The 27,214-nt window shown below is 31.7% G+C and overlaps 1 long non-coding RNA gene across 1 annotated transcript in view; it reads right to left on the bottom strand.

Moving 5' to 3' along the window:
* Positions 1-10,333: 10,333 nt before the first annotated feature.
* Positions 10,334-27,214, bottom strand: part of LOC141455435 (uncharacterized) — a 35,656-nt gene continuing 18,775 nt past the window's right edge. Inside the window, exon 4 of the long non-coding RNA XR_012459269.1 lies at positions 10,334-13,004. This is a non-coding gene — a long non-coding RNA (uncharacterized lncRNA). The remainder of the gene's footprint in view (positions 13,005-27,214) is intronic.

Here is a 27,214-nt window from a genome sequence, read left to right as displayed (position 1 = left end):
TTAAAACCGCTCTTTCATCACTCTGAACTTATCTAATCAATGCTTTGATGAAAGCAACAGCAAAGAACTGTGTAAAATTGCAATTAGGGTAATTATTTTATTTAAGAGAATTGCTTAAATAGAACTCGTACATAATTACTTCAAAATACCAATTTTGTGGGAGATAAAGTTGCTAATGATAGTTCTCACTGCTACCTGGAACATCTAACTAGAAATGAACGGATAGGGAATGCCCAGATTCCTTCATAACAAAATTTTAAAGGGTTTCCAGTTTTAGAAATTTTCTCAACAATTATCCGAGACTTTAAGTTACTTGATATACTTTTTAGTAGAATAAAAATCTATTAATATACTTACACTATTGTTAATTACACATTTTAACTCATTGGTTCATTAAAAACCATTAATAAAAGTATGGAGGCTGAGAATGGTAATAAATTCTCCAAAGAAATGATTCTACAAACTAAATTATTCATCTTCATCCAATTTATCACTGTTCCCTACTTAGATTTTTCTATTTACATTTACGTAAAACATTCTTGTAGCTGAAAGTTTCGTAAGTCAAACTATTTACATTAGGTGAGAATAGCAGAGGGTATCTAACTTGAAGTTAAACCATTATTTAAATAGATAAATATTAAAACATAACAATCCCTTTTAATCTATTACACATATAAATATATAAAATCCACGCACGGTACGTACACACATAGAAAACTCACATATATAAATCACATGTATAAATAACTAGAATGTAATTTATCATTCTCACCTTGTTTGTGTTGATGTTATTGAGGATCAACTAAGCCCAGCTAGGACAAACTATAAGTGGCATTGTTTATCTAATAAAAGCAACAAACTTTACTTTGTCTGCTCTTTGAACAGATAACAAGTTTTGTTGTAAATACTCCTTGAGAACATTCTGTGATAGTTCTAATATCTACTGGGTGAGAACTTTTGTTCGACTTCTTGGCGCCTCTCCCTCTTACCTCCTCGAAGATTGTATTTTTCTTATAATTATATAATGAATAAAACTTATCATATTGTATTTTGTATTGTGATTGTATTTATATGTATTGTAGCGAGATTGTGTTCAGAGAGTGAAAGATGGTTGGACTAGTGTTAATAATATGTTTCTAGTTTATTTAATGAGTGTACGAATTTTAATTTTAATAGTAATAAGATTACTAAAACCAATTAGAATTTACGAACTATTAACTGGAAGAATTATTAACAAAAAAGTAATTCACCTAAATACAATTGCCTTTGCTAAGAAATCAAACTGTACACGATTCAATTGAGTTGGAAAATTCAGAATTCATCTAACTTAGTTTAGACCAAGAACGAACAAAAACTGATTATAGCGATTGGCTCACAAGCGCGTATAGGCCACTAAACAAGCACTCTACTAAGTGAGTAAATTTCTGCAACAAGACGGTTGATATGAGGGATGGCATACCCAGATACCTCGACTTCCCCTCATCAACTTGTTCGACGTGAGGTGACTCCGTCAAGCAGATCAAAATAGCATCATAGATGGTACGAGATTTTATGCCACCTTAGTTTCTATGTAGAAATGATTCGAGAAGAATAAATTAAATTGTGAGATGCTTATGATGAAATGCATGAATAATAAGTACGCAATATTTTTTCTGGTAACGAGAGATGGGTGTATTCTTCGAACCTAAGATGCCAAACAAGCTGAGTAATTGTTTAACCAGATTACATTGAGAAGGCATGGTAGACAGTTAGGAGCAATCATTTTATACTTACACATATAAAAGATAGTAAGAGTGAAAAGATATTTCACAATAAAACTAAATATGCCCTTGGTTTAGTTTAAAAAAAAAAACAAACAAACCAAAAACAAAGTAAGAAAAACCTTTTTTTACCTTCTTCGAAATATGAAAGCACTGAACCTAATTAACGTAAGCTCAATAATAACATAATCGTGTTATCAGGAGCTCAATCAGGACCTTAGATTGTGTTCATCTCAGTGAAGCATGAAACAGTCCTACACCATCTGTAAAAAGTTTTATATTACTATTTCGGAAATATGATCACATAACTTATAAGGAAAAAAAAACACAAAAAGAATCTACTTTCACCATTTAAGGCAAGCTACAGACATTAGATCTTCAGATATCATGTTCTAGTTCTAAAATCTACTGTGTTGCATGTTGTACATGAAATAGGCAAACAGATACAGCTGCAGAAACATGTTAGAAATTTGGTTGACAACATTTGAGTCAAAAGTTTGTTCAGAGAATAAATTCAACTTAAAAACTTCAACCAAACAGAATCTGAAAATTAATTATTAAAGTTGTACCAAAAAAAATGTATTCAAAGAAACGCCGAGTATTTAAAATTTAAATATATATCTTAACCTGACATCGCCAGCTTCCAGGCTAGAGGGAGAACTTTACTACTTTAATAACAAATTTCCGGATAAACTGTTAGACAAATGTCTGAACAAATGCTTGAAAACAACCACTACAGATAGCCGAAATTATTAGAACTGCAATCTTGGCAACTCCACCAACGGCGAAATTTAGATGCTGCAGACTGCTTCATCCTCGGCACTTACACATTAGCTCTCCGTACGATGGAAGGCTGCACTAAAACTGCACCGAATCGGGCGCCACCTCCAAACAGCGTCGTTACTCGCGCTCTCTCAATATTAACTCCTTTTATTGCTTAGTAATGAAAACGTTATATGTAAAGTGTTTCTTTCATGTGAAAAATCCTCTGGCAATATATGCATCGTTTAAATAGCGGTGACATTATGCCTTTTATCAACTATACTCCGTATCAACTATAAACTGTTACACAAACTTTTCTCATTGTTTCATTCCTTTAGAAGAGTTCCTTATCTTCATAGAAATATTCCTGCGATAGTGGTTACGATCTATACTGTATTTACGATCTTTTCCACATCATACAAATACAAAACGTTTTTAAACAATTACGAAACATATAATTCAAGTGAAAATTAACGCAAGATTTGCTCTCAATGGAGTCACAAAAAGGGTAATTACTGCTTAAGAGATTCTCATTAAAATCTCTAGATCCAGTTGTTTGAAGTTGAATTTGAGGTGTATACACTGATGAGTTTTAATGTACAAATCTAATTTACCTTTCATGGTTGATCATCATTTCTTCATTTAGATTGCTGTTAGTTAATTACATTGTTTACTGTAGTCAGCATTCAGTTCTGTAGCCATCATTGATAAGTGCCCATTATTAACATTTTTACAGAAAAGTTACCATAAACTGAATGTGAAAGGTTAAAGTAATTTTTTTTTCTATTAGAAACTTTGGTGGCCAGCAATCTAGAATGACGCCACTTAATTTACATAAGTAGAAAATGATGCTGCATGTAGAAAAAAAAAATGTATTTTATGAACTTGAAAGAAAGAAACGCGTGAATAATCTTTGGTCATATTTTAAACATAATCAATCTTTTAAATTTAACATTTATTGTTTATTATCCATGAATGAAGATTTTCTTCTTTGAAAATGATTTATTTGTTATATTACTGTGCAAATTATTTAATTGAAACTCTGTAACAGAAATTTAATGTTTAAACTGCACTTGAATACAAATTAGTCAGTAGTCCTTAAAATAAAAACCCTTGATAGAGATAACATCTGAAACGTACGAGTATTTACTTATAATTTATTATCGCTTCTACAGCAGATAGGACGAATCATTACTTTCTAGTTGTTTCTATTCCTAGAGAAAGATAACCCTCTCTTGATTTTTCTTTAATTTGAACTGGTCTTCATTCATCAGACAATCTGTACCCTGCACTATTATTTTTTCGCAATATATTCAATATTGTAGCACAGTAAAGTGGTACCATCTGTTGAGAAAAGACGAACACCTCAGAATATCCAAATGTTGTCTGAACAATAGAAAAGACAAATATGGGATGTTCATTTTTTTCTCATACACAGAATTTTGATTAAATTTTAACCGTCCTATCCATATAATTTTGGGATTTCAAGTTTAAGCTCCCACCACAAGAGAGCACACATATATTACCAATATAAAAAACAGCTTTTGTTTGTTTTTAAGTTTTAACTTCAATAAGTTCGCAAACTCCGTTAGAAACCACTAAAAACTGTTCTTAATTAAGCTTCATAAAAAACGATAACATTATGCTGAGGGTTAGAAAAAAAAAAAAATACTTGCTTAATCAATTCCCTCTCTAGCTGTTAATAAAATTGTTTTTGGGCAACGACAATAATTTAAGCAACAACTATTTAATTGACTTTTATTAAAACAACAAACCAGAAATTTTATTTATGATAACAATGGAAAGTTTTAAAAGAAAGAACTATTTAGAAAACATATTGAAACAATTAGTTATGTATAATTTAATAAAGATAGTTTCATAACTTTGACTACATTAAATATCTTATGTCCTTAACTAATTACTTTTTAATGTATACCTCTAAAATATTTTTTATAGCAACTTAAATCCATGTTTATTATAATCATAATTGTCAATAATTAGATATAATCATTCAGAGTTTGGAGGAAAATATCTAATTTTATAAATTGCGTTGTAGTGTTCCTTCTACAGAGTTATTAAACTGTAAAAACACCTAAAGATATATTATAATTGATCTAGATAAGAGACTCACAGCTTCTACCTGGACAGACTCTGACAACATCAGATTTGTGTGGGCACTTAGTTATTTCTTAAGTTTCAGATTAAAACTGTCCGGTAGGACAGTTGTATAAGGGTTGATCGTCAAAAACTGCACAAAAAAGCGTAACGTTGAAAAACTCCCAACTTTGACAATTTTTTTCTCTTTTTCTATAAAAGATAAAATTCCCAAATTTTCTTTATAATGTAGGGCAAATCCTCCTTTATGACTGTAATTTTTTTGCAACAACCCAGATCTAATAGATTTTGAGAAAGAAGTTGCCGAAAATGTGCAAAAACGGCATTTTCAAAAATTGTTCTTGTTCTTGTTCTTGTTCTTGTTGTTGTTGTTGTTGTTGTTGTTGTTACCTTTTTTGTAAACAACGTAGCGCCTAAACGCGAGAACCAATTTTCATGAATAAGGTATCATTCGAGTCGGAATGTTATGTAGATGTGCCTTTTGGGGGTCTCGACGCTGTACATGGAAAGGGAGAGGAGTTAGCCCCCTTTATGTAAGGCCCCCTCCAAAATTATTATCATTAATTACTCTGTAAATCTTAGCCCGATTTTGATAAAATTTGGTAGGATGACAGGGTTAGGGCTCCCCTACGTAACATTAAAGCGACGATCTGCTCTTACACTTGTTAAGGGGAAGTATAGCAATCGTTTCAAATTATCGAAACGTGAACCGATTTTCATGAATGAAGTGTCATTCGAATCGAAATTTTGTACAGATTTGCACTTTTAAAGTCTCGACGCTGTGCCTCATAAGGAGGGGAGTTTGCCCCACCCAAGTTAGGCCCTTTCTAAAACTATTATTACCAATATTTCTATAACGCTTAGTCCGATTTTGATAAAATTTAGCAAGAAGAAGTGGTTAAAGCTCCTCTACGTGGCTGTGAAGTGCCATCATGCTCTTACACCTACTAAGAGGAAGTACTGCAATCGTTAAAATGATCAATGAGTGAACCGATTTACATCAATGAATTGTCGTTCGATTCAAAATTTTTGCCTCTTCGCCTTTTAGGGAGAAGTACTGTAATCGCAGTTTATTTCTCTTACTCCTCTTAAAGGGAAGTACTGAAATCGCAGTTTAATTTTGCTATTTACGTACAAATTACCTTTTTATTTTATTCAAAACGCTTTCTCAAAAAAATTGTTATTGAGGATGGTTTGGGGGACCGCAACTGTAATCATTCTTTAAAAAGATCTCTCCAGTGGTAGTAACTCCGACTTAACATCTTTTCAGGTTATAATGATAAAATTAAAATTTATTATTCCCAATTTTAAAAAAATCTGTAAAGCAGATATGTAACTTTGCAAAACATACAAAAGGAAAATCTATCTAAAAGGTACAAAAATCTCTTTAACAAAAACTTACAGTTTAAAATGTTAAGTATAAGGGTTGATTAAACGCCAAAAGGTACACAAATAAGCAAGTACCCATCATTTCATTTATACTTCATTGATATTATTTTAAGTAATTTTACTACATTAATTTTCATTAATATTTTTTTGAATTTATTAGATGTTTCACAGACCCTTATGCTGGCCAGTTCATTCATTTTCTTTTTTTTATGATTTAAGTCGCGTCAACATCTAAGGTTATTGGCGCCCGGAGCTTTTTTCAGTGCACTGCCGGCCTCCGGACAGTGTTCTCTCGTTACAGACAACACTGTGAGCTGTAAGAAGCTCTTAGAAAGAGAAAATCTAAGGGTCTGCAGCTGGATTCGAACCCGGAACCTCCACGTGGGAATCCAATACGCTAACCGCATAGCTAATCCCTTCCCTTTGTTCATTCATAATATTTTATTTTTTTGTTATAATTATGATAAAATGTATATTATATCTTCATAATTAAATAGGTACTTTATTTTAGCTTTATTCCAAATTATTCTTCTGATTTATCTTTATTATGCTTTTTATTCTGAGTAGTCACATGTATGTACGAGTATGTTCATGCACGTTAAAGTAGAAAAAGACTAAGGTAGAGTCGGCTACTATTTAAATTTGAATCACGGATTTAAAACAATATTTCAGTCTAGAATTCGTCTTTCCGAAGTATTTGTGAGCACAAATAACGCGTAGGTAATATCAAGTAAATTATTCAACAATAATTATTCATTTCTCAATTGTAATTTAATGTAGTCCCTCTAATTTTACTTATAGTAAAATACTGGAATAATTATGTTAGCTGTCATAAAAATATGCATATCTTATTTATCTTATATTCCAAACATATAATACTGTGGGAAGAATACCTAGATTGAGAATGTAATTGAAGAAAACTATATTATTTTCTATAAAGCCAGATAATTATTACCTATTATTATAAACGTTTGTCTACTACATAAAGTAACAATTACTTTAATCGAAGAATGAACTTAAACCGACGATTTTTATTTAAAAATAAAAATAAATAAATGAAATCATTGATGAATGTTGGTGTAAGCATTTTTTTTAAAAAGTTTTTGAATTTTCTAGCCTCATATTTTTTTTTTTTAATAAAGTTTTTCTTTTTAACCTGTGATTAATAGTTTGTTGATTAGATATTACAGTCAATCTAAGTTAAATGGTGTTCTACTTGAACAAATATTTTGTAGATTAAAATGGCCAGCATAAGGGTCTGTGAAACATCTAATAAATTCAAAAAAATATTAATGAAAATTAATGTAGTAAAATTACTTAAAATAATATCAATGAAGTATAAATGAAATGATGGGTACTTGCTTATTTGTGTACCTTTTGGCGTTTAATCAACCCTTATACTTAACATTTTAAACTGTAAGTTTTTGTTAAAGAGATTTTAAAAGATTTTCTCCCTGTAATCAGTTCATACAAAAAAGTAGCGCAAAAGGTACATCGGAGGAATTTATTTGAAATGTAATGTACTTTATTCTCATAAAACTAATTACTAACTTAGTTTAATTTTTAATTCCCAAGAATTAGTAGACTATTTTTATTAATACTCTTCTTATATTCTAGAAAAAAGTAATTAGTTTATAAAGACGCATACAGTAATGTAGACACTGATACGGTTCAATTGCTAACAATCATACTAAGTACCAGAATGATCTAGGTACCAAGAATGATTCTTGAAAAGTTTTAAGTGTTCAACTGTACATATTATCCCAACTTTCACGTAATCCTGATTTGTCTCTAATTGACTACAGTTAGTGGAATTTATGGTAATATCCATTCTAGTCGTGGCCTCTGCGCCTCTGTTCTGTAGTATTTCTGTCTTATAATTTTCATCCATTTTCAAAGACTGGTTCATCAGTTTCATGTAAAAAAAAAAAAAAAAATCTATCTGTCATCCATTTATTCTGTTTCTAACTTGTTTAGTATGCATAAACTGGAAATACAGGATGTGATGGCACATTTATAAGATGAAGAAACATTCGAATAATAACATTTAATGCGCTATGAAACTCTTCATCCACAATTTGTCAACAAGCAAACATCTACAGTAGTTACTTACACCTCAGAGATGTACTATCAATAAATAATCCTACCAACTGACTGAAAAGGAATGAATTCCTGATTGATAATTCAAGGTAAATTGTTTTATTGACACAAATAAACATAGAGACTTTAAAAACATATAGGAAGTTTGGAAAGTAGTTATAGTCTTTTTATATAATATTTATTGCTTTAGAATTATCAATAATTTAGTAGCAAAGAATTTAACCTTGGATTTTCTACGTTAAAGAGGACATATTTTTATAAATTAAATTCTATGAATAGCAGAAAACATAATTTCAATAATATTTTGTTTATTGTAAGTGCTGATAATAACCATTCAATTGACTGAAACAGCATCACATAATTACTAAAAGGATGTTTCATCTCGACAAAGTTTCTCCACTACACAGATGATTCCCGCAGTTCAAAATTGAAATTAAAAAAAATAAAAATAATTGTCTTTACCAAAGATCCCAACAAATACACAGGCAATAAACTGTTAGGTGTATCGTATGTTCACTTTTGGCGTTTTCTCTTGCATTTTTCTCTTCTTAATTCCAATAGTAATGATATAAGAAGACGTTTATGTTTATAAATAATAGTCATTTCAGATTTGAATTTAAAGAATTAATGATGAAAGTAAAGACTAAAAGTTAATATTTAATTTGAAGAGCTGGCCTTCAATTCTTTGGAAATCTTCAAGAGAGCACTACCAAAACAGCTATCTGTTATTACAATCTGAAGACACACTTAGCGATGCAAGGAATTAACCAACTAAAATTCTCTAAAATGCTACAATAAAGATGGGTCGAGTGGGTTGGTGTGATAGATTTAAATTCTGATGTAAGGTTTTTTTTATTATTGTTTTCCTTGCCATGTAAATTATTTTGAACTTTTAATATAGGAAATAAATTGAAAAACACTGTAGACGAAACAAATAAGGCGAATGGACCTGATCATGTGACGTATAAGATAATAATTATGTAAAAACAAAAAATATATAATTTATCGGTCTAGTATGGCCCTGTAAGTGGGAGTTCTACAGTTTCATTCAGTTACTTGTTACATGTTTAAACAATGTATTAACAGTAAAGTACGTGTTCTAATTTGGTAGCTGCACGTTAAACCTCACCTAAGAAAAAGAAATTGGGTATTACTATTTTAAAAGCCATTTTATCTAATCTTGGAATTTCAGAAACTCATTGCAAATCGAGAAATTATAATATTATGAAAGCATATGACTAAAATATTTCACTAAAAGCATTTCAGAGAGAAACAGAACCAGCTCACATCCAAGAAGGGTCCTAAAATGAATTATTCTGGGAAATAGTTTCACAAACAATTTATAGATCCACATATGTGCAATTAGTATTACAAATTTTAAAAAAAAATTGATAATTGCCTTTTTTTTACTAAATCTCTAAAAAATAAAATAAAAAATTCTTGATGTAAAGTGTTACTTTTAGAGGCAGTATTTGTACACTGTTAAGTTCAGGTTCCTTGATAAGGACCTATCAAAACAAAAAGACCCAACAATTTTTCATTTTCAAGGATGATTTTAATCATACAAAAATAACACAAAAACATTTTTTCAAATCCACTTTTTCGATTCCTGAGGAAACTCTGAAGAAGTGAAACTAATAGCAGTTCTATGTTGTCTTTGCCAACGACGGGTCGAGGAGGACGCAGTTCTTCAGAGCCCGAGATTCTGTAGGTAGATATATATCAAATAAAAATTAACGTCACAAGGCTTTTCAAGATATTTAATCCAAAGCGTTAGTTGAAGGATAGCTCAAAGTTGCCTCCAAATTTACTCATCACAACATCCTAGATGGATTATGGGTCCGAGTTACCTAATCTGGCCACAGTTTTATGTTGATATCTAGTAAGTTAGCAGTGATTTTGAACTGAACAAGTAAGTTGTTTTCTATAAAACATTAAGCTCTGTTCGGTAAAAACTTTCAAGTAAGTAGCCTAGGATGGCAAAGAATGAATAAAACAAACAAAACATTGAGTAAAAAAGAGAAAACGTAAGGAGCTATTTTATTGAGCATCTTAATGAGTCCCAAATTAATGGGTCTGAAAGCTTCAGCCATTAGTTACTCAGGAGTTAGACGGACAAATATCTAATTGTTTACATGATTATTTGTGCAAAAAAAAAAAAATTGTTGAAACAAAAATAACTATGTGAAATTTTATATAAAATCTTCTTTATTTATTTTACATTTTCCCTTGATCAAGGTTTTCCCAACAGATGGCAAAAGTTAACAATATTTAATTGCCCTTGAATGTTTATTTATATCTAATTAATGTCCATTAAGTAGCTATAAAAATAATTGTGTGCAAAGAATCCAAACAAAACATCCTCGCAGGAATCTAGGAAACATGGAAGAAGATCCTGACTCATACTTAGTAAATTGAAACATTTCTTTATTATTAACTCTAACTCCTACAGAACTCTAATACTAATGCTATTATTTTTTCTCTTCAGATAAGACCATTTTTTTTTAAGGACTTTATTAATTAAAACTAACATTTAATTTAATAGCATCTCTTCAGAAAAAGTTTTTTGTATCACAATTTATTCTTTTTTTAAAAAATTAATTTATTTCTGTGAATAATCTAAGTACTATTTTGAACATACTGAATTAAAAGATGTAAGTTAGATTTATAATCGAGAAGAATATCTGCACAATGAACTACATATAATTATTCATTGTTACCTGTTGAAAGAACAGATCATTGTTATAGAAGGCTTGTAGAATAGGGTTTTTTAGGGTTCATTAATAAAGGAGGAAGAAGAATGACATATTAAAAATAGTTGTTTCTAGGAAATTGGCGACAGCTAAGGAAAACAAAGTGCAAAGGACTTTACTCGTAAATGGAAGGGTTTGATTGGATTTGGATTCGTTTAGTAAAACCTTAAATTATTGCCCGTGAACGATAAGAGTGGCTTATAGTTACTTTCATCGGTCCTGAGAAACCATGTGCTCAGTGAACTAACAACAATCAGGGGCTACATGCCCAATCCGTATATGTCTAGCTGAAGAAGCCTGGATAAAAATCTTTTAGCTGCTACTTTATAGTTTTATAATTACCTTCTCAAGTTTGCTGCCTCAAGTTTTCTCTTCCTCAGAAACTTAAACAGCCCGCAATCAGTATACTGAAAAAATAGTGGCCGTATGCTGAAAAACAGGTACCGTGTGACCACGTCCTGCACCCAAAATACTGTACTTACTGTACCCAAATTAAACAAAAACTCTTAATTTAGCTGATACCTATCCTTAAAGTTTTCTACATTAATCGAAACCTACCGGTCTTCTTAAAATAACTCTTCTGGACAAATCTCTTAGATTGAGCGCAAGTCGTAATTGGCTCAGGCATCTATTAGTAATTACTTCTTAATTTTGGTATAACGAAATTTCTCAGAAATGGATAAAGGTCTGGGTTAATGAACGGTTGGCATGAACCTGTCTATGCTAGTTCACTGAAAATATGTTCAAATAAAAGTGATTGCTTTTGGACTGTGAAATTTGTCTAAAAGAATAATTTACGAACAATAAGATCTCTGAAAAAGATAATGAATATATTTCGTCAAACAAAAATTACAATAACGTTAAGTTAGATCGGTGCAATTCTTATAGTTTTTAATAAAACAATAACCAAAAAAAAAAGAAAACTTATTGCATCATTTACATACTACAATATATTTATTATCCCACCCACTCTAAAGTCTTGCTTAATTCTATTTGTTATAGAAATAAAAGGTTGACTACTCATTATGATATTGAAAGTAAGAGAACTAAATTTCTTATCTCTTGAGAAATATTTCTTGACCGATTATTATAAATATTAACGGTAATAAGCAATTAAATTAATAGAACCAATTAACATTGTTCTTATAAACGCGTACAACATGCAGTATCCAAAACCAGAAGCTTAAGAATTTTACTCATAATATTATTGGATGGTAAGGGCACACTGCACTCTGAACTCAAATCACTTGTTGTGGCAAGAAACGATCACTGCTTTCTTTTCAAAAGATTCTATAAAAAACAACCGAAATTATTACTACTTTAAAAAAAGAAGTTCGAACGTTTAAGAACTAAACCGAAGGCAGTATGTTGTCAAAGTCTCCTGCACGTACATATTAGTCTTTAAAAAGACGTGACAACTAGGTTCAAGTCCATCTTGTAAATATGGCAGCAGCAGACAGCCAGATATCAGCAAAGTTCACTCCTATTACCTATTATGGAAACAATTTTACAATTAATTATGTAAATAAATAAAAAAAATCAAATTTTTAATTATTCGTAATTTACATCTCAATTAGTAAACCATTATATTCTAAACCTATACTAACTTTTAGTAGGCAACGTGCTTCTTTTTAAAAAAAGGAAATTTATCTTTTTAATTATTTAAAATATTGCAGATAAATGAATATTGAACATTTAAAAGATGTGTCTGCAAACCCTTGTTCAAGATAGCATAAGGAAATAACTATTCTTAATTTCACTCAGATAAAATTATCTTTAGTCTTGTCGAATGTAGCCTTTCAGATGAACCTGAAGCCTAAATCTAAATCTAAAGACGTTGCTTTAGTAAGACTACAGCTTTGATTATAAATGTATGGCTTCAAAATCATTACAATTAAAATAAACACAATTTAAAAATTCTCAGACACAGATGAAAATATTTAAACGGTAATTTTTTAGGTTATTATTTCCTTGCCTTGACACCTCACAGGTGAATTTTAGTTTTCCTTGTTTTTGACAACTTGAGCTTAATAAATCAGCCATTTAAATTCTTCTTTCGAAGCTTTTTTTAGGTGAATTTATATATTGTTTTTATTTATAATAAGTGGTTTTTTTTTGCCTCTTCCTGTAATAAAATACGTACAAATAAAAATTAGTAATCGAGTTTAAATATGGAACATTTGGAACTAAAATGATTTCGGTTAACTAATCTCTTACAGTTAATTTTTTATGAGAGGGCAATACTTTTTTGGAAGATTGCCTTCATCAAAACTATTTCAAAAAATGTTGTGTATAATTTGGACAATATGACGCAGGGTTTTTTTGTGAACACAGAGTCACATGCAATCGTCTGGTATATTGTTACTTTTCTTTTAACTAGGGAATCAGCATCGTCGAGACTCCACCGGCACCCACAAGGGGATCTAAGTGCGTTACTACTCTTTTGTTAGTTCAAAATCTTATAATTAAAAAATGAACTTATTTGTGCAAAATTCAGAAGATTCATTATGTTTTTAAATTTCCTTAAAACTGTCATATTGTAAATAGTACAATATATTTTGAATTTAATTTTCAAACTGGCTAGAAGTTTGTATCGTTTGTTTAGTTCGGTACTAGACGCTCCATTCTATGTAAGCAACCACACTATACATACAGATCACCAAATTCCACTTATCTCCGAACTTGCCAAAATTCGATACAAAAATTTTCACCAAAAACTCTCACTGCATCCCAACCCTTTAGCTGCAAACCTGTCTACAACTACGCTACCCTCCAATCCTCGAAGACGGCTGAGGCGCCGTTGGCCCCGTGACAAACTGGGTGACTAACGGCGGCCATCAATGGATGACCGTCATTCACGTCTGCCACGCTATTCACATACATTCATCGCATTTACCTATTGTACCTGTAGGTACAGGTGTAAATTTCATTAAAAGGATAATAATAAAAAAAAAAAAAAAAACTTTTCAAACTACCCTTAGAAAATAAAAATTTGTACTTATCCTTGTGTAAATAAAATTTATAATGCTACATTTAGATTGTTTCTTTTTTAAGCTTTAGTTTTCAGTAGAAAAGGTCGAGTTTGATCTGTGCCTAGAGCTTCAGCTAATTTAAATTCCCCTCTGTCCGGAGAAGGAGAAAGTGAAAATTAGAGATGTCCTGGGATGACTCATTGGGCCTTTGAATTAAACTTTCAAAGAACCCAATTTTCGCCACTCTGGTAGATGCAAAATATTAATGTGTCTGATGCTGGCTGATTGTTGACCCTTTCACTGACAACCCCTATACTTTCCATTGGTTTCTTCTGGTTAATACTAAAGCTACAAAACATAGTTTGTAAATAGTCCGAATCAAGGCCTAAACGGCTATTGTAATTGTAATTTCAACATGACCTGCATAATTTCAATACATTCTCCTTTTATTTGACATTAAGTTTGCAAAAGATAATGTTGATGTTGATCTTGCTAGAAGAAGAAAAATGTGTTCGCAAATTACCGCACGTAGAGTATATGGCCTGTCAGGCGTGGGTGAAATGAAACGAAGAGTCTGTTTTAGGAGAGATGGTACATACAATCATTCCCTCTTTGTTATTTGCCCGATCATCAAAATGGAGGTGTAAAAGGTCCTCTACAAGCATAACTCTACAAAAGGGAGGATTGTCTCTCACCTTGGCATTTCTAAAATACAGAACTGTCTCTGTGCTGGCTGCGGGCAGTCACGATCAAGAACTTGGAAGTGCACATTCCTCAGTACATCCTCTTGTCTTCTTCATCTTCTCCACTTGGTTTCTCTTTGTTATACTACTTGTTTCCGTTTTTTTTTTTTTTTTTATTATTTTTGACTTTTTTAGTATTTTATTTTCCATCATTTTGCTCTACAACTACAACAGTTAATACGCACTCAAACATGCCACATGTACACTCCGAGAAGTTACTCAGTGGTTAAACTTCCTGAATGCAGAGCTAATCGTACTCTTGAAGCGAAGGAATCCAAGAACATATTGTTTGAAACGCCTAGGAGGATTACCTGGTATGGTGTGGGATGTTAGGTAGCGGACCAAGGAATTAGGGTGAACTTGTTCAGATTTACAGAAACTAGCTGAAGAAAAGAATCTCAAGGTCCTCCGTGGTTGGCTAATTTGGGAATTTGGAAGATAGAATAAAGATGGTACTAAGGATTTTTGATTGAAAGATACCTGGTGCTCATTTACACCTACACTTTTATGACGAATAGTGCACGAGCAAAAAACAAAGAGGGTGTGATTGTACCGACTCGTCTGACACTTCGATCATTTCATCCAAGCTTGCAGACAGCTAAACGAAATATCGGAAATGAATTTTTCTTAATTCTTCATTTTTGAAGAGTTCCAACCACTGGAAGAGGAAGGGAAAGACACACAGGCCAATTCCTATCTTATAATTTTCAATTTTCTATTTTTCTCTTTTCTAAAACATAATTAATTTCTGCTATATCACAAAATTGAAACAAAGGAACCATTATCTAATAGAGATTTACAGAATTAAATTAGTTACCATATGAAGAAAAAAACACAGCAAACATCTAATACACAAACAATAGATAAACGGGAAAATAAATCCTAGTGCAAACAGTTACTGATGATTTAACGCAAACTAGAATAAATGGGAACTAGGGCAATCGTTGTAATTTATCTTTTTTTAAATATTCTAGAGTTGCCTGGGGAAGTGATAAGTGCATTTTGTCCCACACTCTACTAAAGTTCTATTTATTCTCAATTACTTTAGGTAAAACTCCAAGGCCAATTTTAGAGCCTAAAACTGTACAAATTACTTTCTATTTAGAAATATTTTAGTGGATTTAAACGTAAATATTAAAGTATTAAGTAATATTAACATATTATTAAGAAAATTAAATCAATAGAAAATTTTACAAGGCTAATAATACTTTCTTATCGGAATTAACTGCAAAATGCTGTAAACTATGTCTCAACAAGCTTAACTAAGTTTAATTAACATAATGATAGTTTAATATTAAGGATAAACAGATACAAGAACTGATCTTTTAATCACGACCATTAGCAGTGTTTTAACCATCACCAGAATGGTGCATGTTAAAATAAATTTGTATTACTATGTTTTGGTACCAACAGTGCATCTCCAAGGACGAATACACTTTCTTAATAATTCCGCATTATTTTTAATAACTTTCATAAACTTGAGAGTGATGTCTAGTTAATTGTTCTAATTGTAGAAGTTTTAGGTGAACAGGTTGAACGATTTTAGTAATTAGTACCTATTTTTATCTTTAAGGTCTCATAAATTGCAGTTGTAATCATTTTGATTAACATTTTTTGCATTCTCATGGAACCCAGAATAGGATTTATGTATTGCTCATATCGACTTTAACATAAAGAAATCCATGAAAAACTCTGGCGTTTTCACTACATCAAAAAGTATTTTGTTTAAAAACGTAGCAACTTAAAATGGGGGTTGCTGCTACTTGACTTGGTGAGCGAGATACTGTGAGGGGAACTAACTAGGAATAGATTAGCTTAGTGGTTAGCGTATTTCCCAACGTGGATATGCAGCTTCTGACCCTTAGATTTTCTCTTTGTAGCAGCTTCTGTCATCACACTGTAAGTGCACGGTGATGGACTGAGTCCTCTCGTTACAGACCACACTGTACGAAGGCCGGCAGTGCACTGATTAATACATAAGACAGTGCTGAATGATCCAAACAAGGTCGCCTAATTTTAGAAATATAACTTCAAAAAAAACTACGCAAAAAGTATTATTGTAACAGTAAATACACAAAAAATATTGAAGGATAATGGATAAATGATGAAAAGATGATTACTTAAGAATTTAGGTCACAAATTAAAATGATTAACATCGAGGATTTACACTTCCTTAAAGATGGGTAAAGATTCTGTTTCAACACCTACACAAAACTAACTAACTTGATACTTTCTCCAATTGCCTGGAAGTTAGTATTTATCTAAAATTAGTATTAATTGATTAGAACAGGTTTGTCCTTGATTTCTATCTTTGTTAACTGAGGAAATCAATCTTAGCTAATAATTTCTTGCTGTAATAGTCTTGTGCTTTTCAATAGCTTTCTTCTTCCAATCAAACCTCCTCTATTTCTTCTATTTCCATCAAGTACTAATGAGGAAAAGGAAGGCAAAATTATAGAGTTATAACTCACATTTATTATCTATGTATCTACAGATATGTAGATTCTTTAATCGTAGGCCATTTATAAATGAAAAGTTTGTTCTCAATTGCTTATTAAATATACGAGGTCTGGCTATTAAATAACGAGACGGTTTATGAAAAAAAGTTTTATTTTAAAAATTATTCTCCAATCGAATGCTCCCCTTCAATGTACTCCCCTTCCCACGCCACACACCGTTCCATTGGTCAAAGCAAGGCTGGAAGTCTACTTTTGTAAGAGCATTTAGGAGCTCCGCCGATTTTCGCTTCACCTCTTCCATCGACTCGAACCGGGTTCCTTTTAACGCAGACTTGAACTTCGGAAACAGGAAAAACTCACAGGGTGCTAAATCAGGCGAGTAAGGCGCGTGTTCAGAGCACTGGAGTGCCTCTAGCGGCTAAATAACGCTTCACAGACAGCGCGTTATTGGACAGGTGCGTTGTCCTGGTGCAAGATCCACGACTTGTTTTTCCACAACTCCTGCCGTTTACAATTTGACCCTTTCCGCCCACAATTTCATTGATTTTGATCACTGTTTGCGGAGTTGCAACAGAGACAGGTCGACCTGGAAGTTGGTCATCTTCGGTGCTCTCTCAGCCTTCAGAAAACCATTTATACCATTCGAAAACACGCGCACGAGATAGAGAATTCTCACCATAGGCCTCTTTCGTACATATAACTTGAATTATTTCTCATTAGGCACTGTAAGTAAATATTATTGAAACATTCGTTTCCGTCTGTCATTTATGTCCATGTAATATATAACTTTGATCAATCTAGAAATTGAGATAATGAAGGACATATCCTAGTAATAACAATTGCAACGAATATTTACGACATAGTCTTCACTGAGGGCTAGTTGAGAGTTCATAACAATAGATAACCTCAGGATAGATAAGTAACGTTAAAGAGATGTTCATAGAAGCATCCAGGAAAGTGGAACGCGAGAACATGGTCTACCACCGCAAGGAGACTTTTAAAACTAGGAGAACTTGTGTTTGTAGAAAACAACAGAGCGGAGGTGTAGGCGAGGCTTGTGGAAGGAATTAAATGTTATTATTACCGCCGAAAATACTTCAAATTCCTCGGAGTCTTTATTGTACAACCTCCATCTGTACATAGCATTGCTGTACTTAAAAAAAGGTCAGAAGGAAAACTTCATTTTGAGTTTTGCGAGAAGCTAATTTTATTTGTAGTGCTACTCCCAATTTAGTGACTGGATTTGAGCCTCTCCTGAAAATAAAGGCTACAATAGGTGAAAATTATTCACTTTGTTTACGTATTTATTATTCAGGCCTTCATTTTCTTCTCAAATCCATCTGAGAGCGAAAAATTCGCTGCCTAACCGATACCAGAACCTATTTTTAGAAGCAAAAACCTTTTCACATTTATAACTTTTTTACAACTCGCAAAGTAGGCGTCAGAGGTGGCAGTTTTGATTATCATGATGATGTCTTCTAGTTGTGCAGAATTCGGATGTAATCATACGGCTGTCAAAGACCACCTATACATGAAAGATTGCACTAACTCATTTTTACATTTCCATTCCTTCACAAAACAGAATTCAATATTTACAGAATTCAAGTCACCGTACGTTTTGTTCTGTTGTAAACTATTCTTGGAAGCCAAATTCTGAAGCACAAATGCAATTAGTAATTAACCAACCATTTTAGCAATTCAGAAAAAACAGAGTTGAGATAATGCCTTTAATGTTTGAAAATGACCATTAACTGCTTAATAATAGTGTAATCTTGATAGAGAATGTCGGAGAAGATTTAGGCCGTGACCCTTCTGTTAAAAACCTAAAATAAATCATTTAAATAGCATGCGCAAGTGCACCTAGTCTTTAATCAAAACACTATCTACCTGCTCATTAAACGTCATTTCTCTTGTTAAATTAAATTTCTTCTAAAATCAAAATGGCTGTGATTTCCTGGTAGTTTTTATTCCTTCATAATTTCTTTCTTCTGCATTTAGATTGTTCGCTGCAGCAACGTCAACATCGTTAGTGTTGATTGATGAAGAAAAGATTGAAGAAGAAAAATTGATGAGAGGATGATTAATGAGAATGAAAGGAGAGTAGCGATGATTGTATTTAAAAATTAATAACGGCTATCGCTTTCTTTTATGAAATAAAAGAATCATTCTTTGGTCATGAAGTCTGGTTACTGCAAGTAATATTTGATGATTCCAAGATAGGAAAGTTGGTCAGCACCTTGTGACCTGAAAACTGCACAATGAAATGTTCTCAAAAACTTTAGCATTTGGAACAAGATATCAACAATGTGAGGAGAATTCCATGTTCCAGTAGAGGGCGGAGACTGGCGTAAAGAATTAGTAGTTGATTTTATGTGGTGAACCTTATTTAATTCCTAAAAGATAAGGTAATCGAATTTCATTCATTTGTATTACGTAAGAAGATCTAGGATCCTAAATTTATCAAAAACTTATTTAAAACGCTGAGTGGACTAAACTAAATATTATTGCTTTACATCCAGTTCTCGTTAATTTTAATCCAATAATTACAAAATGTTAAGAGTACATGCAAGTTCACCTTTCAATTCAACTATCTCGATATAGTTCAGCTATTAAACACCTTGAACTACCGTAATTTGAAACATATTTAATTTCAATAATAAATTAAAACTCAAGTTCCGGTATTGCCTCATTTTAAACTCTGGTTATAAGCTCTATAAATTTCTAAATAATGATTCATTTGGTTCCCTAAAAGGGAATTAACAAGATTAAGATGATGGCATCATTGAGAAACTTTAAAAGTTCATTAGCTTAATTGTAAGGAGAGATAGTCTTCCAGCTCTTAGAATAAATTCAGATTACCCACTAAATCATTTTAATTTATTTCCTGATAATTTCCACCATTATTATTAATTCTAAACTTTATTTATGCACTTAATGAAATTGCTACCATCATTTCAATTTATTTTGTATTATTAAATAAACTATATTTATACTGGTGTTGAAATCGCTGAGATTACGTCAAAGATCCGTTATGAGTGAAACCCATCTTACTCAACACCCAACACCAGTCGAAAGCTTAATGAAGAATAGACTTCCTTTAAAAACAGTGAACCCATAACTTTCTACTCTTTCTCAAAAGTTATTTTTTCACCTTAAATGCACATATTTGGAAAAGTAAAGATTGGATAAACCAAAATTACCTTTCATCCTAATATCGGTCCCTAACCTCTTCTGGTTTATATAACCCTAAGTCCTCCAGTTAACTTTGATCACAAATTTTCATTCAAACCTAATTTTTACTGACTCTTTTATTCCTTCTTAAATGGGTACCAATGCTTCTCCTGAATACGCCATGGGCAATACAAAATAAAGTTATACTGCAGCACATGTGATTGCATCTATTTAGAACTATCTAAATAGTTACGTTTACTCTCATCCGGCGGAGCTCCTGTCTTCTTCAACAACAATCCTCCTCCTTGCCCAGATCTGGTGCGCTACCTTGCGCTCTTCATAAACAAACGATTCACGTGGAACCCACCCTCTATACTATATAAAAAAAGATAAGCATTAACAAAATGTGCTACTAAAGTGAGAGCTAGTAAACGTGTAAAGTAAACTTTACAGATTACTTGGTCGACTCTCCAAATTGCCCATAGAACTCAAAAGATTATTACAATATTATTTTCAAACTTACGGATTTACGGTCTAGAGCTGTGGGGTTCGGCCAAACATACGGACAGTACCAACATTTCAATCAAAACTACTCCGGCAGATAGCTGACGCTCCTTTCTACATGTCTAACCTTACTCTTCACAACGACCTTAAGATCGCATTCGTACAACCACTCGCCAAGACGAAATATCACAAATTCTATACTGCTTGCTCTCTCTTCTTACTCTAAACGTTTCATACAGTCTCTCGCCTCCTCTGCCTTGAAAGAAAGAATTAATGAGTTGAAATTTGAACTCATTCCTCATTTGTTCATTTTTGGCATGATAAAAATGATTTAGTGGTTAAGGAGCTGAATGCAGGTGGGATGAATTCTTTGCCTACAAAAAACTTTCGAGGTGCAAGAAGAATACAATTACTGGCAACAAGATAGACTGAATTGATTTACAATTTGAAGAATTAATTGGTAGATCTTATTTCAAATACTTCTTTTAAGTAAAAGAACAAAAACCAGCCAAGTAATAATCTCTTTCTCTTTCAATCAGAACAACATGAATATGAATAGAGTATCTACAGTGTATCCGTTATTTTGGTGCATGGTTATTAAGCGTAGGTTTGCATACAAATAAAATAATAATAATAAACTGTTTAGTCGAATATGTGCTTCAAATTTGTCTATTAGCAATATGCAATGTGCTTCCAATATATGCTACAAACAAATTGAATTAATTTTCGGTGGGTGAAACAGAGATTAAGATGCAGCAAATTAACGAAAAGTAAATTACCGTATCTTCGAGAACAAGTCTGTTTCAGGAGGGATTAAATGGGAGAAAAGGATAGGTTGAGCTTCAGCTTTTGGTAAAGGAGTGTGATACATCAAGTTGTACGCATTAGGTTTACACAAGAAGGATTTTAGGCTAACATATCAGGTGAATGAAAGGTTGCACTTAATTTATCCAGATAAAAGTATCATCTAGGTTGTTATTCACTTAAATTATGTTTGAACAGTTATTTAAAAATCTATAAAAAAAAAATACTGCCTTATCAATCCTGACTCTTCTAGGAAAACTAACATCCTATGGAAAAAAAATTGTAAACACGCCCAAAACATAAATAAAAATATTTTTAATATACCCTCTGATCTTTGGAACTTTCATTATGACGAAATGAATGAAACAGAAATCCGTTCGAAAGGTCTCTGTGATTAAATCGTGACTTTATCCAATAAAACTGGACGAATTTATTTGATTCAGTTCTTCTAATTAATGTTTGAAGGTAGTAAAAATTTGTTGATTTTTGTTATTGTAAATATTTATTATTTGTCCCAAAAATGGTTTTTGATTTATAAAAGTGAGGTTCTGTACTTTTCTTTTTCATTTTTCATAATTTTAAAAAACTGATTACAATTTTTTTTTATCAATTTAGTACAATTTTTAGTACTGTATACATTCATTGCAGGATCGTAATCCAATCTTTCATCAGAATATTTTATATTTCATCCGATTGCTTGCTTTTTCCCTAGTTTACTACGATTACTACCTTATTTTAAACCAAATAAAAAGAAGAAAAGAAATGTAAAATTTGAGGAAATCCAAGTCTTCTAATGTTAATCAGAGATGCTGGGTTACATTCCAGGAAAACTGTTTCCGCAGATCGATCAATCAATGTTGCAAAATTAAAAACTGTTCAGCTAACTGATTAAGGTTACACTGTAATTTCAGCCAGAAATGATCTCTTTAGTCTAGTTTCTTCAGTCAGTGTAATGATTTTAAGTCAGATGATGATGCGATTTGTTTATGTGCTTCTAGAGGTTTAGTGAAAATTAGTTAATCGAGTGGAAACATTTGACACTCTGCCTAAGTGGCGTGAACTCAGTACGCCTGATATGTTCTACAAGAAAAATATTTTTATACAAATTTATTTCATCTTCACTCTCCATATATTTAGACGATTCCTGCAGCTGACTTCTATTTCAATTGGCTTCTATTTCATGAAACATTTTCAAATAATCAATTGTACCCAGAAGAGAGTTTTCCACCCAATTGTAAGATTTTTAAACACAAAATCAATTAAAAAGTACTTATATAAAATAGTATAAAGGATATAGTATAAAAATCCTATAAAGGATTGTTACAAAGCGCAAATCAAAGTGGCCTAGATTTTTTGATACAGCTTTGGGGTAGTGCATTTATATAATTCCGCTTAAAATAAAATTCTTCTTTATTACTTTATTTTTGGACATTTCGCTTTCTTCAGATGTATATATTTTATTTTTTTAAACAAGGTTTTGCCCATATAGAGCAAAGTTCTCACTCTTTTAAAGAAAAGACTCACTATTATGGATTGTATTGCTTAAAATAAGTATACGCTCATCTGTTTATATTTTTTAAAAAGATTGTAAAATACAGTAGCAGTGTTTAAATAGAATTGAAGAAGGTAAAATTTGATAGAAATGTACATTTTGGAAATGTTAACAAAATTTGTGGGTGGAAGGCATACATTTCTATGGAATGGATGAAAATAGATCATATCTGTTGTTACCCAAAGATAAAAACAAAGCTCAAAAAGACAAAGAAGAACATCTTTTGTCCACCTAGCAAACATTGCCTCAATATTAAAAAAAAAAGTTTTAAATTTATTAATGCAAAAACCGTCAAAAGTATTTATTAAAGATAAACTATAGTATAGACTAGAGAAAAATGGCTTAACTTTAGAGATTACCCTTCGACTGTCATACCAAGACCATTAAATCAAGATTAATATTCTGACTCATAAATCTGAAAAGCTGTGGAAGAAAAAATTATTTCTTTAATTGACAGAATTTCAAAACATTAATAACCCAAGTAAAGGGAGATTAAATTATAGTGGGAATGTGCCAATAGTTTATTTCCAAGAGGATATCTTGCATGCAAGTAAACAATTCGCAAAAAAAAAGTGTTTAGCAACGATTCATAATTTCAGTTTTATCTTTTTAGTTAAAAATGTCAGAGACATTCTCCACGGCCGAGACAAGCATGACCTTAATATTACCTCTCAAGTCCATTCAGATTAGAATTAACTAGATTTAACTCTTCTTTTTCTTATTATTTTTTTAGTTTATTTTAAGGAACTTAATTGATAAATTCGATAAAATTAAAGTAAACCATTTGCTACGGCTTCACTAAAAACTGCATTCTCTAGCAGTGAGTGAATACAGCACAGTAAAGGGAGAGAAAATACGCTTTATCGACTTCTGCCAGAGGTATTTGGAAATTGTAAAATTACCAAATGTATACGTGCTTTTTCAAAAGAATGTTCAATGTAATTAACAAACAGTGGAGGCTCAACAAAATATTATGAAGGAGGTGGACATTTTAAAATTGAAAGTGAGTGTTTAAACTTTGTTCCACTTCAAAGTTACAAAAAAAGTGGAAAAAGTAAAGTGTTTGCCTACTTTTTGAGGCGGGTCCTAATGTCTAACTACCGATTCTTTAAAGAAACAGTTTTAAATGTTTTCCTCATTCAATATTTTATTATTTGTTCAGAAAAAAAAGAAAGCAAATAATCATGAGTGGGCTATCATTTTATCCTGGATGTATAAAGTATGCTTTTGAGAGTTAAGAAGCATTGGGAGACTTTATTTTAGATTTAGTTGTAAGCCTGCTCACTTATTTTAATCTCCAAGGAAATTTATATAGGCGCTTTAATTTTGTTTTCAAATTGGGCACATACTTAGCTCTCAGTGTAATTTCGATTTGAGTTATCTTTCAAAATAGACTTCTGATTGTGACTTGAGTAATTGAAAAATACTATTGCAAGAAGAGTGCCTTTGGGCCAACTTTTTATTGACACTTTGGAGACTGTATCTTTTTTGAAGGGACACTGCTAGGATATCTTCCTTTTTGCAGTAGATAGATAGTTTATTTTGCACTGAGCTACAGTTATTGCTTTCAAAGAGTTGTAGGTGGAAGTAGAGATTGCAACCTACAGGATACAGTAAATATGCATTAAAATAATAAAATCAACATTAATTTCCTCACCTCAAATTGGCATACTACCCAACCAGCAATATTTAAGCTATTCATCTTTACATTAATCAAACATAACCCTTTCAGAATGCGAAAACTTTATAGGAATGAACACAAAGTTTTAAAAAATAATTCTAAACTTAGAAAAGCTATCTATATAAACTTAGAGCAGATTTGTTGACCTTGATTAATTGGTAAACCGAAAGAAGAGCGACTCTACAGGATGATCCTGAATAAAATCTTTTTAGATTGAGCTATTAATAATTCGACATGGGAGAATGATATTATCATCTAGTAAACTGATATTTATTCCATCAAGATTATCACCGCATCATCTGTAGACACCTGGCTCCTTCTATTTAACTTCTTTCATCACTTTATCGGCTTTCTATCTTTTTTTTTAAGGAGAACAATGCATTAATCTGCACCGTTTTTATTTTAATAAGGTATCAACTATAGTAGTTTGATTCTAGCTGATATGGAGTTTTAATTTACCTTTTCTTTTCGGAAATTCGTAAAGGAAATGTTTTAAAATAAAAAAAAATCCATAAGCATGTGATGAAAAGCCAATTTAAGTTTAAATAATTTAATGAAACACAATTTCAATAAACAATGGTAGAAGAAATTAGTGTAGGTTGGGTTGTCTAGGGTTTCTCGTTCTTTTGGTTTGTATTCTTTTTTCGCTAATAGTGCTCAAGCAGATTTTCGATTAGGAATTATTAACGGAAAACAGTTTGAGGTTCCCTGAGACTGAAAAAAAAACTCACAGGCACTTCAATTATGTTGTAAAGATCTACTTTCTGAATAAATTAAGTCGATGTATCTTGTTTACGGCTCGCTACGCCAATTGTCACGCCTCAATTTCCTCACATCCTAACCCTCTAGTTTCCGAACTTACTGCGTTACCATGAAATCTTCCAAGACAGTTGAAGCGCCACTGGCCACGTGATCTCTTTAATGAAGTAAGTGCCAGCGCATAGTTGTACACGTAATGTTCTTCTTTGAGAGTTTCTCCATTAGATGAATTCTCCCCTCATGCTACTGGCGTATTTATACTTATATATCATTTTGTATCAGCTTGTTGCCGAAATGTACTGTAGTTGTGAAAATAAAATTAAAAATAAAAATAAAATCAACATATTTTAGGAGTGTTCTCAAGCAGTCGGCTTTGCTCATTGCTTTATTTATTTTGTACATTTCTTTTGGCTATTGATTATTAAATAAAATAATAATAATATTAAAAATTAAATCAAATAAAGTGTCATTAAAGTTTTAATATAATCTGAATTAAGGAAATTAGTCCATCGCAATTGCTTCTTTAGAGTGGAGGTTTCAACTTTATTTAATTAATTTGTTAATTATTATTAATTCATTTAAAAGTTCTAGTTATTAAAATTGATTGGATTTCTTACGAAGAGATTATTTTATTTGAAACATTTCTAGGAAAAACTGATGGAAAGAAGTTTTTGTGGAGCTTTTACCCTAAAATTAACATCATACGTCTAGAAATATTATGGTAGTTGAAAAAACGCAAATTGCCACCAACCAACCACATTTTTTTATTAACTGAAAAAGTGATTTACAACACAAGCACACCTTTTACTTAATTAGGGTTAATTGAATATTCAATAGAATACAATTAAATGCAAATTTGTCAATTAAATACTAATTGAAGTAGTATGTAGGAACAGCGCGAATATTTTATTCGAGACTTTTAATCACGTAAAATTGTGAGAGGGACATGATCACTTTGACAAAGAATGTGAATAAAAATAACACATACCAAAGAGACTATCAGAATTATTGACAAATCTTTTGACTAAATGAATCCGAATAACTAAATCAATTACCACTTTACTGTAATCGAATAAAATATTTACAACTTATCCGTATAAATCGTTTAAGCTATCTTTATAAAAACAACAAAGTTCTTAAATAGAAATAAGTAAAATTAGCCATGGGAACGCTAGATTATTAAAAATAAATAACAAAATAACTCCATAATCGGTCAAATATGAGCATTATCTGTTGAAATAGAAGATAATTCAACATCTTAAAAACAAAAAGTTTTTTTTTTTTTTGCGCATCAACAGCTGAGGTTATTAGCGCCCGGAGCTTTTTCCAGTGCACTGCCGGCCTCCGGACAGTGTTCTCTCGTTACAGACAACACTGTCCATCACCGGACAGTGAGCTGTAAGAAGCTCCTAGGAAGAGAAAATCTAAGGGTCAGCTGCTGGATTCGAACCCGGGACCTCCGCGTGGGAGTCCAGTATGCTAACCACATAGCTAATCCCTTCCCTTAAAAAGTGTTTAAATTGTTTGTTTATTGTCACTTAGTAACCTCGGATTATGATTGCGACGGTAATGACTTTCCAATTTGTTTATTATTTAATGACTTAGTAATTAACATTACTAATTAGTAATTACTAATACTAATTTAATTAAACTCATGCCAGTCGTTTGAAGAGATGTAGTTCGAGATATC

Source organism: Rhodnius prolixus, unplaced genomic scaffold, assembly GCF_049639745.1.
Source record: "Rhodnius prolixus isolate KJV_2025 unplaced genomic scaffold, Rpr scaffold_4, whole genome shotgun sequence".
In the NCBI taxonomy this organism is placed as follows: Eukaryota; Metazoa; Arthropoda; class Insecta; order Hemiptera; family Reduviidae; genus Rhodnius; species Rhodnius prolixus.
The sequence above is the reverse complement of the archived record's forward strand: the minus strand, read 5'-3'. Positions and strand labels throughout refer to the sequence as shown.